We start from the raw sequence: 13,490 nt of genomic DNA, 5'->3' as shown, positions 1-13,490 counted from the left end.
GACGAAGTCCCCGCCCCTGTTCCTGCCCCGCCCGGCCTGCAGGTGGCACCGGGGCCCACGGTCAAGGCCGCAGAGCCTTCGGGACAGACAGGGCACAGGGCCAATCCAGAAAGACGCAAAGCAGGACGCCGAAAAGGGAGGAAGTGTCCTTGGGGAGGGGACCAGTTAGCGCTGGGATTCTAGGGAGAGGAGGAAGGGCATTTAAGGTGAGTGTGGCAGTCTGTGCGCGGTAAAGGAGCTTTAAGAAGGGAGCTGCAGGAGGTGTCTAGAGCCACCAGGGCAGATGCAACAGATAGCAGTGCAGGGCCTAGACACCTGTCTTCTAGGGCGGAGAGGAGCGCCTTCTCCAGGCAAGCCTCAATAATAATAATGATAGTGATAATAATGCCGAACAAAATAAGTTCTCTCCCCTTCACCACTTTAGGCCAGGTGGACGGAAGAAAGGGTTTCCAGATAGCACCTCGGTAGGTGCCCCCCACATGTCACATTTGACATCTGCTTTCACGCCCAGAAACAGGTGTTCAGAGAAGGGTGCTTAAGAAGGCCTATGGCATGTGGGTGTGGGGTGTCCCGAAATGTCCTTTGGAGGCCGGTTCAGTTAAGTCACAGCAGAACTGTGCAGCCAAATGAAATGCCCCGATTAGCTTCGAGTCACTTCACATAAACTAAGCAAAACCCGTAAAGTCACACACAACAATCTCCAGAACTTTTAAGACAATGGGGATGGGGGGCGCGCTGAGACAGCAACGGTTAACCATAGTTGGGGGCGGGATTAAAGGGGAACTTTCATTTTCTCTGCTGAACCTTTCCGTCTTCCATGACTAGGCGTGCTTCCCTTCAATCTTCCTTCTTCAGTGCATTTATGGAGCGGTTGCTATATGCGGGGCCTGGATCTGCAGCCTGGGAGGGCGCCCCACCTGGAGGGTAGAGCTTCCTGCCCGGTCTGGCCCGACTTCTCATCCCAGTCGCAGCGCACCCTGCAACCTTCGCCCCTTGAGGGCTGCCAGGCGGTCCCTCTGCAGAGGCCACTCCGCACCAGGTTCCAATCACTTCTGGCCCAGCACCTATTAGTTGTAGGTGTCCAAAGAGTAATTCTATTCTATTGCTTTTTGCTGCTGAAAATCGAGGACCTTACACAGAACAGGCATGCACCACACCGTAAGCTACAGCCCAGACTCTGATTGTCCCACAGATGAGATTTAAAACAAAAACAAAAACAAACAAACAAACAAAAAAACCAGATGATTCTATTCCAGGTAGCCTATGAGTGTGTTGGCCTCTGAAGCCAATCTGCTCTAGGATGATAAACATCTGTCACTCAGGCTTAGGATTTGGGCTTCTTCACTCCGCGATGTTAAACAAACTATTTCCCGCCAAACTCCTGTCTTGTTTTTGTTTGTTTGGTGGGTTAAAAAAAAAAAAGTTCCGGGGCATGAACTGCAGGGGTGTAGAGAAATTCATATGCCGGTGCATATATGCCGCGAGTGTAAACCAGGCGTGATGCAAAGAGCATTTATGGGCATGGCCCTATCTAATGAGTTAGACCCTTTTGCAGAAGAAGAAACAAGGGCTTCATGGGTGAGGAATATTGTCCTAGGACTATCGTGGGCAACCGCGGGTGCTAGCCTCAGTTTCCTCATTGGACTCCTCCCCGTAGCCCCGCCCCTCCAGGCCCCGCCCCGTCCCGCCCGCGCCGCAGCCCTGCCCAGCTCAGCCAATCACCCGCGGCGCGCGTCCGTACGCTTGGCCTCGCCCGCCCCGGCCGGGACTCCGCTCGCTCATTCCGCTGCCGGCGTCCGCAGACTCGGTAAGGCAGCGCTTGGGTAGCGATGTGGCACCGCCCTGGACCGGGCGCGGGTGTCACCTATGGGAGCGCGGAGGGGGTCACAGACTGTGCCCACGGGGTTCGCGGGAGATGCGCGTTGGAGAGACAGAGGGCACACCCTCCCCCGCGTAGTGACCGGTCTGGGGATCCCGGAGTGGGAGAAAGGATGCTTGGTCCTCGGACTGGGCAGAATGCCTTCGCCAGGGACGCGTGGGGCCTCGGCTCCTCGCGTCCCTCTCCACGGTGGATACTCTGCGCATGGGTTTGGGGTCCTCAGTGCATCATGACGGATGCTCTGAATTAGGCATGATTCCTTGGTTCCTGTCCAGTATGGACGTCAAATCCCTTTCCCGTCCCATCCCACTCCCCACTCCGCGGGTGACTTGGAGCAAGTGTGGACGCCAAGCTCTTTCCCAGCCCCATCCCACTCGCCACTCTGCAGGTGGATTGTTCCCGGGGGTCCTCGAGGGTCGGGCGCGGCAGCAGGAAGGATGCTCGGCCTAGGAATTTGGCAGGTGGCCGGCGCCCCCTCCTCTCTCGGGTCCCCGCAGTTCAGCCGTCGGGACACGCCCTTGGCGCAGAGACTCAAGTGTTGAGCACCCCTCACTCTCTGTTTAACTCGGGGTTCAAGGGCAGGTGGGTGCCCAGAGACTGCCCAAGGTCGCGCAGGGACCGGAGCCGGGAGGTGGGGGGATGTCACGTGACCCGGCCTGAGCGAACTTGGCCAGGGACAGCCCGACGGTGAGGTTTGGGCAGCCCCTAGAACGGCTTGACTGTGTTCTAACAGCTGATTCCTTTCGTTTCTCTTCGTCTTCATATTGTGAATCCGAGCCAGGCTTTCTTTAATGCCACAGAAAACAGATGAATGCCCACTTTTTGAAGGAGTTAAAAAGTTCCTAGTGTGAACCAGGCTGGATATGGATCAAGCTGAGTATTCTAAACTCCAGGCCGACTCTCTCAGCTCCTTTCTGTTCCGTGCATTCAAATAGTTATCCAAGGACACATTTTAGTTGGGAACTGCTAACTCTGAAAGTTTGTAAATAAAATGAAAGTGAGTTTAGAAGCCTTTCCGAACGTATTGAGTTACAGCATTTTCTCGCACAGGCGTCTGGTTTCTGGTCATTCCTGATATTCAAGCGTGTTTATCTCTGTCAAAACCACAAGCCAAATGAGTAAAATACAGCTTTGGCCTTTTATTTGTGCCAGCAAGCATGCATCCCTCCCCCCACCTTCTTAGTCAGTCGACTGAGCTCAGTGAGGACGTAAATCTGAGGACTGGTGCAGGGGGACAGTGCAGGACAGTAGGTAGGTTTGGGCACCAGCTGCATTCAGTCTCGCTGGCCGGGCTTTGTCACAGCATCAAGAGCCCTTTTGTTATGTAAATTAACGACACCTCGCTAGACTTAACCTTATACTTGAATATTCTTCTTTTATCTATTTATTACTTTTTTTTTTTGAGATGGGGTCTGACCTCGAACCCCTGTTCTCTTTCCTGCACACGCCCCCCTCCCAAGTGCTGTGATTTCAGGAGTGTACCACCACGCCCGTCTTAGTCTTAACCGGCTCTGGAATCAAACTTGGGTCAGGTTTTGTATCAAAATTGGCCGAAGCGGCTACTTGCACAAGACAAAACCTTTCGAGTTTGAGCTAGAAAGCCACCTGACTGCAGATTAGGGAGAGAAACGCCTCCCTCCCGCCGCCGCTGGGCTTGGCCAGGACCCAGTGGTCACCGAACGGGCAGGCCTTGTTCTCCAGGGATTTTGGGGCGCTAGTTGTTGGTTACCCAACCCTGATTCCTCTTGCCCATTTTGCCCATTCATAAAAGCAATGTAAGTTTTACAATTTTTTTTTTGGCTTGGGTTTCTCAGTGAAACCCTTGGAGGCACAGTGTTCTCAGACTGTTTTGTTGCAAGCGACATCTGTCCTCGGACAAAACGGGTCGGTGGCTCCCAGGGCGGCGCGCGCCTGCTAGCTCCGGAAGGCCTGCGTGGGCTCGGCCGGTGGAACAGGATCTGAGCGCCCCGGACGCGCCAGCACGGGGGCGGGGCTCTCGTAACCTTTCCCCTACTTTTCTCAGCCGCCACGTGACCCCCGCCGCGGTGGGGGAAGGGGCGGGGCGGGAAGCCGCGGTTGTTAGTGCCCTTCCCTTCCCCAGTGCCTTGAATTTGCAATCTTGGTCTCCCGGCGCCCGGAGGCCCGGGACGCCCCTGTACTTTGACCGTTTGCAGGTTTTGTTTTGTCGGAAAATATGTTTAGTCACCCTGCATAGATGTTGACGGGTGGGCCAAAGTCCTGCAGCTGGTGGAAGCCTGCATTGAATTAAGTTAGAATAAATGGTAGTCCAAGGTGAATCGTTTTAAAGTGTGCTTAGCAGAAGTCCAGTCCCCTAAGGAGGGAGGGTCGCTTGAATCCGGGAGTTCAAGGACGACCTGGGATTCACCCCCAGTTCAGGGAAGAAGGACGTGGGGGGGGGGGAGTTAAGCCGGAGGCGCGCCTAGCAGGCTGAGTAAAGGATTACTGCACACTCTTGAATTAATGCCAATTTAAGCTTTTATTGCAAGAATTTTTGTTGTCAGGAAAATAAGCCTGCTGCCAAACCTGACGACCTGAGTGAGTTGGATCTCTGAACTTGCAAGGTGAAAATTATCCCAACTTCCACACATGTTCTATAGTGTGTGGTGTGTGTGTATGTATGCATATATGTATGTACGTTCCACTGCCATAAGTAAATGTAATGCACATTTTAAGTAAGATGCAATGCCAGCATATTGTGAGGAGTTAAAAGAGCGGAAATAGGGATGCTGTGTGAGCGCCTACCTACTTGGTAGCTGGTGTGCTTACCCCTCAGCCCTCGCCCCCCATCGTGAGCAGTTTCTTAAGGACTGTGCTGGTGTTTGCCTGTATACCCACCATCTAGCACTTGCAAGAGGGGTAGAGGAGAGCAGGGTTTATGGCCAGCTAGACTACCAGGGTGTTGGAGTCCTGGGTAGGATACACAAGAACTTGTCTCTAAACCAAACCGAGGCTATGCAGAGTTTTTGTTTGTTTTGTTTTGTTCTTAATTTCTTACCTAACACAAGGAGTAAGTTCCACTTGTTGACTTCAAATATTTGTTGCCTTTTGTACCCTTCACCTTGTACCCCATACAAATATTGCGGCAGACATCGGGTCCCCGCAGGCCCTGGGCTAAGGCCAGCTTTGCCTTGTTTAGGTAACGTGGCAGCTAGGTTCTGGGAAGTGCCCACCTTTGCCCTTTTTGTGCGAGTTGTTCTGACCTTCAGGGATGTTTTTCCGAAGTTAATAACAGAAAGCATGCAGCCTGTTGAGGGGCCCAGCACCTGGGTAACTGCCACTTGGAAGGTTGGGAAACACAGTGGCTGCTGCCCTTACCTCTGAGGAGTGGCAACCCATGTTACACATTTAGATAAGGTGGAAATTTGGCATGATTGAAAACATCCGTAATCCCAGTGGGTGCTGAGACAGGGAGATTGCCTTGAATTCTAGGGCTATATTGCGAGACTTTCTCTCAAAAAATAAAATGATAACAAACAAACCCAAAACAGCAAAGCCAGGTTTGGTTGTCCATGCCTATAAACCCAGCTCTTGGGAGTTGGAGACAGAAAATTAGGAGTTTAAGATCAGCCTCAGTGACATACCCAGTTTAGGGCTAGTCTGGACATCATAAGACTCTGCTTCTAAAACAAGGAAATAAAAAAAAAAAAACTATGTTGTACACTGGTGTTGGTGGCTTGTGACACTTGGGAACACAGGAGTCTTCTCCACTCTGTCCCCTTGTCCAAGTGTGACTGGAGCTGAGTCTGTCACTTCTGTTTCCTAAGTCCCCCAGAATTAGCTCCCCCTGCTGTCTTCTTGACCCTGACCCTGACCCTGACCCTGAGCAGCCATGCAGGTACTTACTGAGGAAGGGAAGGACAGAGGTTGGGACGCCTTTCTCCACTGGACTGACTCAGTCTATTAATATTATCTTAAGAGGGTGGGGGTCCTTTGGGAGTTTCACTGGTCGTACCCCTAGAAGTCCATGCCTGGGAGGCAGGGGTCAGAGGAAGGTGGGGCCCCTGCCTTAGTGCACTTCCTCCATGCTGTTCCGCACCTGATCCAGCATCCTACTGCTGTTCAGGCCACTGGCTGCGGTGACTTCATTCATGCCCATCTGTACTTGCTTCCTGTAGGGTTCCCTTGGCTTTAGGTAAAGCCATGAATAGAGAATTCAACACGCCTTGTTATGAAGCCCTGAAAGGACATTGCATAACTTCCCACACCTCTACCCACCTTGAAACGGAGTCTGTGTAGTCCTGGCTAGCCTGAAACTCACTCTGTAGACCAGGCTGTCTGGCTGATGTGGAACTGATCCTTGTACCTCCACCTCAGGCCTCTACGAAACTGATTGGTTTATTAAAGCATTCACCCTAGCTTCCCAGCAGCGCCCCTTGGTGTGCTCTGAGGAAGGTCCACCCCCCAATTTGTTGAGCACAACCCATTCATTGTGTCCTGTGGGCCTGTGAAGGTATCTGAAAAGAAATGAATGAACTGTCCAGGTTAGTCAGTCAGAAGATAGGCTGGGACATTGACATAGGTGGGGTGGATGGAAGAGCGAGGACAGACACTTCCTTGAAGGATTTGTGTTGACCATAAGCTTCTGCTGGAACGGCAGAATGGCAGAATGTCGCGCTGAATGAAATATCCGGCACTAGGCTGCACACGGCATCCTTCAGTGAGCGGGAGCTGGAGTGCCCTGTGGCTTTGTGTTAATAAACAGTGTCCAAGAGGGTGATGTCTGCCACTGAGAGACAGAGCTGGAAGTGAACCCACATCTTTGTTGTAGCCATTTTCTGAGCATGATCCTTCGTGGTGACTGTCACGCCTGGGTGTTCATCTTCTCCTCTGTAGGAAGGCAGCGCCCGATGCCTGCTCTCCTGCGTCCCCCGACTCCCAAGAGATTCCAATAAGGAGTTAGACCTCAGTCTCAGCACTCAGGTGGCAGAGGCAGGCAGGTCTCTAAGTCTGACGCAGCTTTGTCTTCCAAGAGTGTGTCCTATGCACAATCTTCAACTTTCTGACGCTTAAAAAAGAAAAGATTTCTTCTATTTTGTTTTTGAGACAGGGTCAATGCTTTGTAGTCCTGCCTGGCCTGGAATTTGCTACATAGGCCTTGCTGGTCTTGAATTCACAAAGATCCACTTGCCTTTGCGTCCCCAGTGCTGGGATTAAAGTGCACCACGGCACATGATAGGTTTTAATTTTTTTTTTTTACTTTTTAAATTTGTGTGTGTGTGTGTGTGTGTGCACTTGCGCGCGCATGCGCGCGCGCACACACACACACACACACACACACACACACACACACACACACACACGAGTACTGGTGCCTTTGGAGACATCGGCTCCCCTGGGACTGGAGACAGATGTTTGTAAGATGCTTTCTGTGAGGACTGGAAGCCTTAGGAGGCTAAATTTGGATCTTTTCCTGGTACTGATCAAGTGGAATGCCATCTTCTCTGTGACCCTAGGTGATTTTAGTGTGACCCCATGATTGCGAGGAGGACCACAGGCCCTTCACAGGTCATTGTAGTGCTGAGGTACAGCATTCAGTAGATTGGATTGAGTCAACATGTCTTATTTTTCCTTCCTCCCCCCTTTTATTTGAGACTGGCTGTGAAGTTTGTTGGGGGGGGATTCAGCACAGGGGAAGCCCTCAGGAGTGCAGGTCTAGGGGACCACAGTTGATGATATATTTGCACCCTGAGCCATCAGGGATGAGCCATTTCTCAGCTACAATGTCTTCAAGTCCATCTGCATTAAACTTGAAGTCCCACTTCTTTGAGATGTGGATCCTCAGGCAGCCAGGGAACTTGGAACTTGGCCCTCGAAGGACCTCAGTCACACTCTCTGTAGCTGGATGAGCATGTGCGTGCTGACCTAGGAGTGTGAACCCCGGCCACTGTGCCCTGGGGACTTCTCAAAGGCACCCCACAGACCTATCTGGAGCTGTGGTTGGGGACATCAGAGGCGTGACTGTCCACAAGAAACCTGCCTCGAGGGTCCCCTAGGGCAACATACACACACACACACACACACACACACACACACACACACACGACAGGCTTCTTCAGCTACCCGGAGGGCTGCTATGTGCAGCCATTGTGTGACAGCTACTCCATTCTCAATGACGTAGAGCTGGAGTCAGTGAAGGTCCTTAAGTATAGGCTTGAGCACAGAAGAGGAGCGGCACTGGGAAGGAAGTGAGACAAGACACATCTGAGCACGGAGGGCTGCTGTGAGGCCCACTGCCGTTTGCAGGGTTTTTTGTTTTGTTTTGTTTTTTTGTTTTTGTTTTTTTTTGAGATTTCTCTTGTTGGAGGTGGTGACACATGCTGTAATCCCAGGACTCTATAGGCAAAGGAAGGTGGATCTCTGTGAGTTCGAAGCCAACCAGGGCTACATAGTGAGAAGTTGTCTTTAAAAAAAAAAAAGATTCATTTTAGTTATGTATTTGTGTGTGTGTAGGGGGGGAACCACTTGAGGGCGGTGGCCTCTGAGCCCAAAGAGAAGGCTGACTGCACTAGAGCAGGAATTAGGGGTGCGAGGTAACCCATGTGGATGCTGGAAACTGAGCTTGGGTCTTCTGCAGGCAGCGCAGATCCTTCCCCTAAGCCAGGTCTCCAGCCCCATCTAACGGCATTTTTTTCCTGGAGGTGGTCTGTGTCATGTGACCCCTGCCCCTGTAAATCGGGACATTTGTAAATACAGCTACTAGATGCTGGGATCTGCTGGGATTGCTACCAGACAGGTGTTTTGATTGTCGCTGTGTTCTGCATCGCTTGTATTGCAGATATCAGGGTGCTGAGGTGACGAACATGCACGGGATGTGCAGAGCAGCCCCAGAGGTTATGGAACATTTGTGGGATACTTACAGTATCTTGGTATGAAAGAGAGGTTCTGGGCTCCTTGAGCTGATAGGTGCTCCCCTCTCTGGCAGTCAGAGCACACGCTGGCATTCTGTGCTGGCAAGACTGGATCTAGGTGCTGCTTCAGAACGGATGGGCTGTACTGTTAGCCTTGTCAACATGTGTTTCCCTTGATAGTAAACAAGTTTAACTGGTTTTTTTTTTGTGGTGGGTGGGGCAAGTGTGCACATGCATGTGTGTGTGCATATGCATGTGTGCACTTCTGTGCCACCTGTAGATCAAAGGACAGTTCGGGGTAATTGGTTCCCTCCCTCTCCTATGTGGGTCTCTTGAGGACTGAACTCATGTTGTTTGGTTTCTCCTGCTGAACCATCTCCCTGGTTTCCTTTATTCTATCTGCCTGCCTGCCTGCCTGCCTGCCTGCCTGCCTGCCTGTCTATCTATCTGTCTATTTTATTGAGACAGTGTCTCATGTAGCCTAGGTTGGCTGTGTGGCCAACGATGCCTTTGAATTTATGACCTTCTTGCCTTCACCTCCCAAGTGCTGGAGTTATTAGTGTTCATCATGTCCAGCTTGAATTTTTTTTAAAGATTTATTTATTATGTACACAGTGTTCAGCCTCCATGTATGCCTGCAGGTCAGAAGAGGGTACCAGATCTTGTTACAGATGGTTGTGAGCCACCATGTGGTTGCTGGGAATTGAACTCAGGATCTCTGGAAGAGTAGTCAGTGCTCTTAACCTCTGAGCCATCTCTCCAGCCCTCCAGCTTGAATTTTTGCAGTGTATGACAGATGAGAGTTCTGTTTGTTTTTTTTTTAAGAGATGTAGATTGAATGATGACTGAAAATTTACCTTTTTACCATCCAAATACTAAATAGGCCTGACACTGCTTAGATTTTGAGATCAGACCATTCAAAATGTCATGGCTATAACCCAAAATTCATCTCCTAACCTGACCTGAACAGGTGAGTCCAGCCCGTCAATGTGAGTGGCACATGGTGATATCAGTGTCTTACTGTTGGACGACACCTGTGGCCGGTTTAGAGCTTGCAGACAGGAATGCTCAGCCATGAGTTTAGGGTCCAGCTTTTCCCAGTGAGGCCCCTTGCTGTGGTTCATCTCCGACCACACATGCCCCAAGGGAAAAAAGCTGTCGAAATCTGGTAGCCAGAGTGACTGAGTTTGCAATGTGGAGTCTCTGAAGCGGAGGGTGCTAGTGCCTTGGTCCGGATCTGGAATCCGGTCTCCTAAGGCGCACTGAGTCGGTGCCTTGGGCCCTGCCGCCTCTTCTGCACGCGCTCATTTCCACTCTTGTCCAGGCTCCCGCCAGACCAGTGGCTTCTTTCATCAAAGGATGTAGTGTAAGGCCCTTACCAGGAGGGAGTTGTGCTGAACTCGCTGGCCTCAGGAACTGTGAGGCGTGTAAATCTTGATAAGATGTAAATCGGCTCTTCTGTTACGGCCACTGAAATGTACTGAGACATTCCCTGGCTTTCCTTGTTCCCCAGACCCGCCAGAAGCACAAGGTGCACACTTCCCATTCATTCTAAGTCACTTCTTCTGGACATATCAGTCATAGGAGGGTTTTAAGTCCTTTTTATTTTTGATGTGTTGGTACATTTCACATGTGCATGTACTCCAGAGGCATGTACTCCAGAGGCATGTACTCCAGAGGCATGTACTCCCACAGCCAGTGTTGTCTTCAGTTATTCTCCAGCCTTTTTGAGGCAGTTTCTCTGTGTAGCCCTGACGACTGGCCTAGAACTCACTCTGTAGCCCAGGCTGGCCTCAAACTCACAGAGATCCGCCCGCCTCTGCCTCTTGAGTGCTGGGATTAAAGGCGTGCACCACCACGCTCAGCCTAAGTTGGAGCCACGTCTGTTTGGTAGAGCAGAGCATTCCCATGAGTTGTGGGTGAAAGAGACCCTACTGGCAGATCTTTGGGGCCTTCCAGGGGCAAGGCTTAGGGCTCATCAGCCTGGTGCTGTTCCTGGTGAGGGATGCCTGCCATGTTCCTAGACCTGGAATCCTGCTAAGCTGTCTCTTCCTGTGGGTGGCCCTTTCTCTAAGGATCTCCAGCAGTTGTTTACTGCTAGGTGAGGTGGCCAGCTGGTGAGGGATTAGAGCTGGAGGCAGAGCTTGCTCTTGCGTGCCCGGGGAATTAGGAAATTCTGGTGGGCAGCTAAGCCATACTGAGAGTTAGCCTGTTTGTAATAAGTGAGTTTTCCTGCTGGCTGCCACCTATCATTTTGGCTACAGCAGTGACCTAAGTCAATGTGTGTTGCAACTGCAGGAATCTTAAGCTCGTTTTTGCTGTCACCACTGTACCTTCGTAAGTAAGGACATGCCCGTTGGCACCAGACCTGGACTAGATTCCTGCTCTGCTGTTGGCTGGCTGTGACCTTAACTGTTCTTCTGCTGTCTAAGTCTTGTTTTCCTCATTAGTGAGTGGGGACCTCGTGGATTCATTTCTTAGAGTTAGTTAGAATTTAAGGAGTGGATTGCAGTCAAACAAATTAATTAAAAAATTATATCAGGGGGCCTGGTGTTATGGCCCATGCCTTTAATTCTACTTGGTAGGCAGAGTAAAGTTCATCTCCGTGATTTCCAGGCCAGGCAGGGCTACACAGACCCTGTCAAAACAAACAAACAAACAAACAAACAAATAAAAAAGACAGAGGCTGAGGCTATGGCTCAGTCAGTAAAGCACTTGCTGAGTTCTGATCCCCAGTATCCACATAAAAAGCCAGGAGCAGTGGTGCACATCTGTAATCCCAACACTGGAGAGGCAGAGACAGGAAGATCTCTGGGGCTCACTGACTAGCCAGCCTGGCCAAATTAGTGATCTCTGGGTTCAGTGAGAGAGCCCGTCTCAACCAGTAAGGTGGAAGAGTGATAGACACCAGTTTGGACACGTGTGCACACACATGAATGCACGCACAAAATAGGCATTGTTTGGTGTGTGCCAGGTAGTTGGGCAAACGGGTATCCCACATTTTCTTTGCCATGGAAAACATGAAACGAGCCTGCTTGCCATCTCTGCCGGTGAACTGTGAGCCACCGCCCTGCGTGTTGTCCTTTCTACCTGTCTACCATCCTATCTGGCTCCGCATCTGTGTGCTGCAGGGCCATGTTGAAATACTCCCTGGAGCACAGAACCTATTTGCATAATTCAGTTGCTCAGAAGCCTGTCGTCCCTGTGCAAGTCTTCCTGTTTGATTTATATGAGGGACACAGTTTCCACATTGCAGTTTCTCTGGCATGTGCCAGTTTCTGGCGGTGTGCTGGGCCTCCTATGAACTTTCCCCTCCTTTCTTAGCTGGCTGCCTGCCTAAACCCTGCAGCCGCGGGGAACTCCGGGGAGACGGGGATGCTACGAGAGCCTGGTCTGGGAAGGGAAGTGGGTTTTTTCCTCGGGGGTGGCAGCTTGGTGGCGTGGCCAGCGTTAGACTCGTATGCTGACCTCAGAAGTGAAATGCTTTTGTTGTAGAGGGGTTGGCAATGGAGAGAGCGAGCCCAGTGGGCACATCCCATCAGCAAAGCACAGAGCCATTTATTTAGCCAAGGACTGGAGCACCACGTCGAGCCACGTTATTAAAGTGAAGACAGGCTTAAGTCAGCAAGGTGCCTCAGTGGGAAAAGTGCTTGCTGTGCATGCCTGGTGACATCAACCCCAGATCCCACGTACATGTAAGAGTAGAGCAGCGACACGGAGTTGTCCTCTGACCTCACACACACGCGTAATAATAAACAAACTTTGAGAATGAAGACAGTTTGTCAGTAGCAAGTGAGATGTAGTCCTCAGGATTTGATCAAGAGCAATGAGTAAGATTGGTGTCTCTGAAAGCTTTCAGCTTCTTGGGAGATGATTAAACACAGCTTGGGAAGGGACGCCCTCTGCCAGGAAGCACGGGTGAGTGACTGAGTGTGTCCTGAGGCGTCACCGAGGCTTTGGGAATGTGGAGTCAGTAGCTGGCCAAACCTGGGCCCTGACGGAGGAGTGTACTTAGCTAAGTGTGATGAAAGGTGAGAGTGGGGATGACCCAAGAAGGGTTGAGGAGATGGATGGTCCTTGCCTTGCGAGCATAAGGACCTGAGAAAGGTCAGGCATGGTAGCACATGCTTGTAATCCCAGCTTTGGAGGGGTAGATGCAGGAGCATCTCTGGGGCTTGCCGTCAGCCAGCCTAGCCCAATCAGTGAAGCCCCAGGCTGGTGAGAAAACAACAGTGTGCAACGACCCCTAAGGAGAGGTTGATCTATGGCGTGCGCTCACACACACACACACACACACACACACACTCACACACTCCAAGAACAGTCACTAGTGGGTAAACGGTGGAGCCATTGGGTCTAGTGCAGATGGAGGTACAGAATTGCAAGCTTGGGGTCAGATACACAGCAGACCTGACATGTGAGGTTGGTGGTTTTCGGTGCAGACATCCTGCATTTTGCTGTGCCAGTAGCAGATTGCAGTAAGGGGCTTAATGCCCTGCTGCAGCCCTCCTTGGGAGTCCCTCCCCAGCAGTGGGCTGGTACATACATGGTGTTGGGCCTGAGTGTGGGGGCACCTCTACATTCCCAGGCAAGGAGGATGGCAGGTGGGGTGTGGGAGTGGCAGTCACCACAGTAACACTGCCACTTGGGGCAGGGGCAAGATCCAGGCCTTGTCACCCACTTCTCAGAAATACTGACACCAGATACCACAACCTAGCCCTATACCAATCAGGATTTTTTGC

General features: G+C 51.3%; 1 protein-coding gene across 1 annotated transcript in view; it reads left to right on the top strand.

The window, feature by feature from the left end:
- The first annotated feature begins 1,725 nt into the window (after positions 1 to 1,725).
- Cpt1a (carnitine palmitoyltransferase 1A) overlaps positions 1,726 to 13,490 on the top strand; it is a 61,637-nt gene continuing 49,872 nt past the window's right edge. The window contains exon 1 of the mRNA XM_087908241.1: positions 1,726 to 1,807. The gene's annotated coding sequence lies outside the window, so the exon portion shown is untranslated. The remainder of the gene's footprint in view (positions 1,808 to 13,490) is intronic.

Source organism: Myodes glareolus, chromosome 7, assembly GCF_982192425.1.
Source record: "Myodes glareolus chromosome 7, mMyoGla1.1, whole genome shotgun sequence".
NCBI classification, from domain to species: domain Eukaryota; kingdom Metazoa; phylum Chordata; class Mammalia; order Rodentia; family Cricetidae; genus Myodes; species Myodes glareolus.
This window is presented reverse-complemented; position numbering and strand designations above follow the sequence as displayed.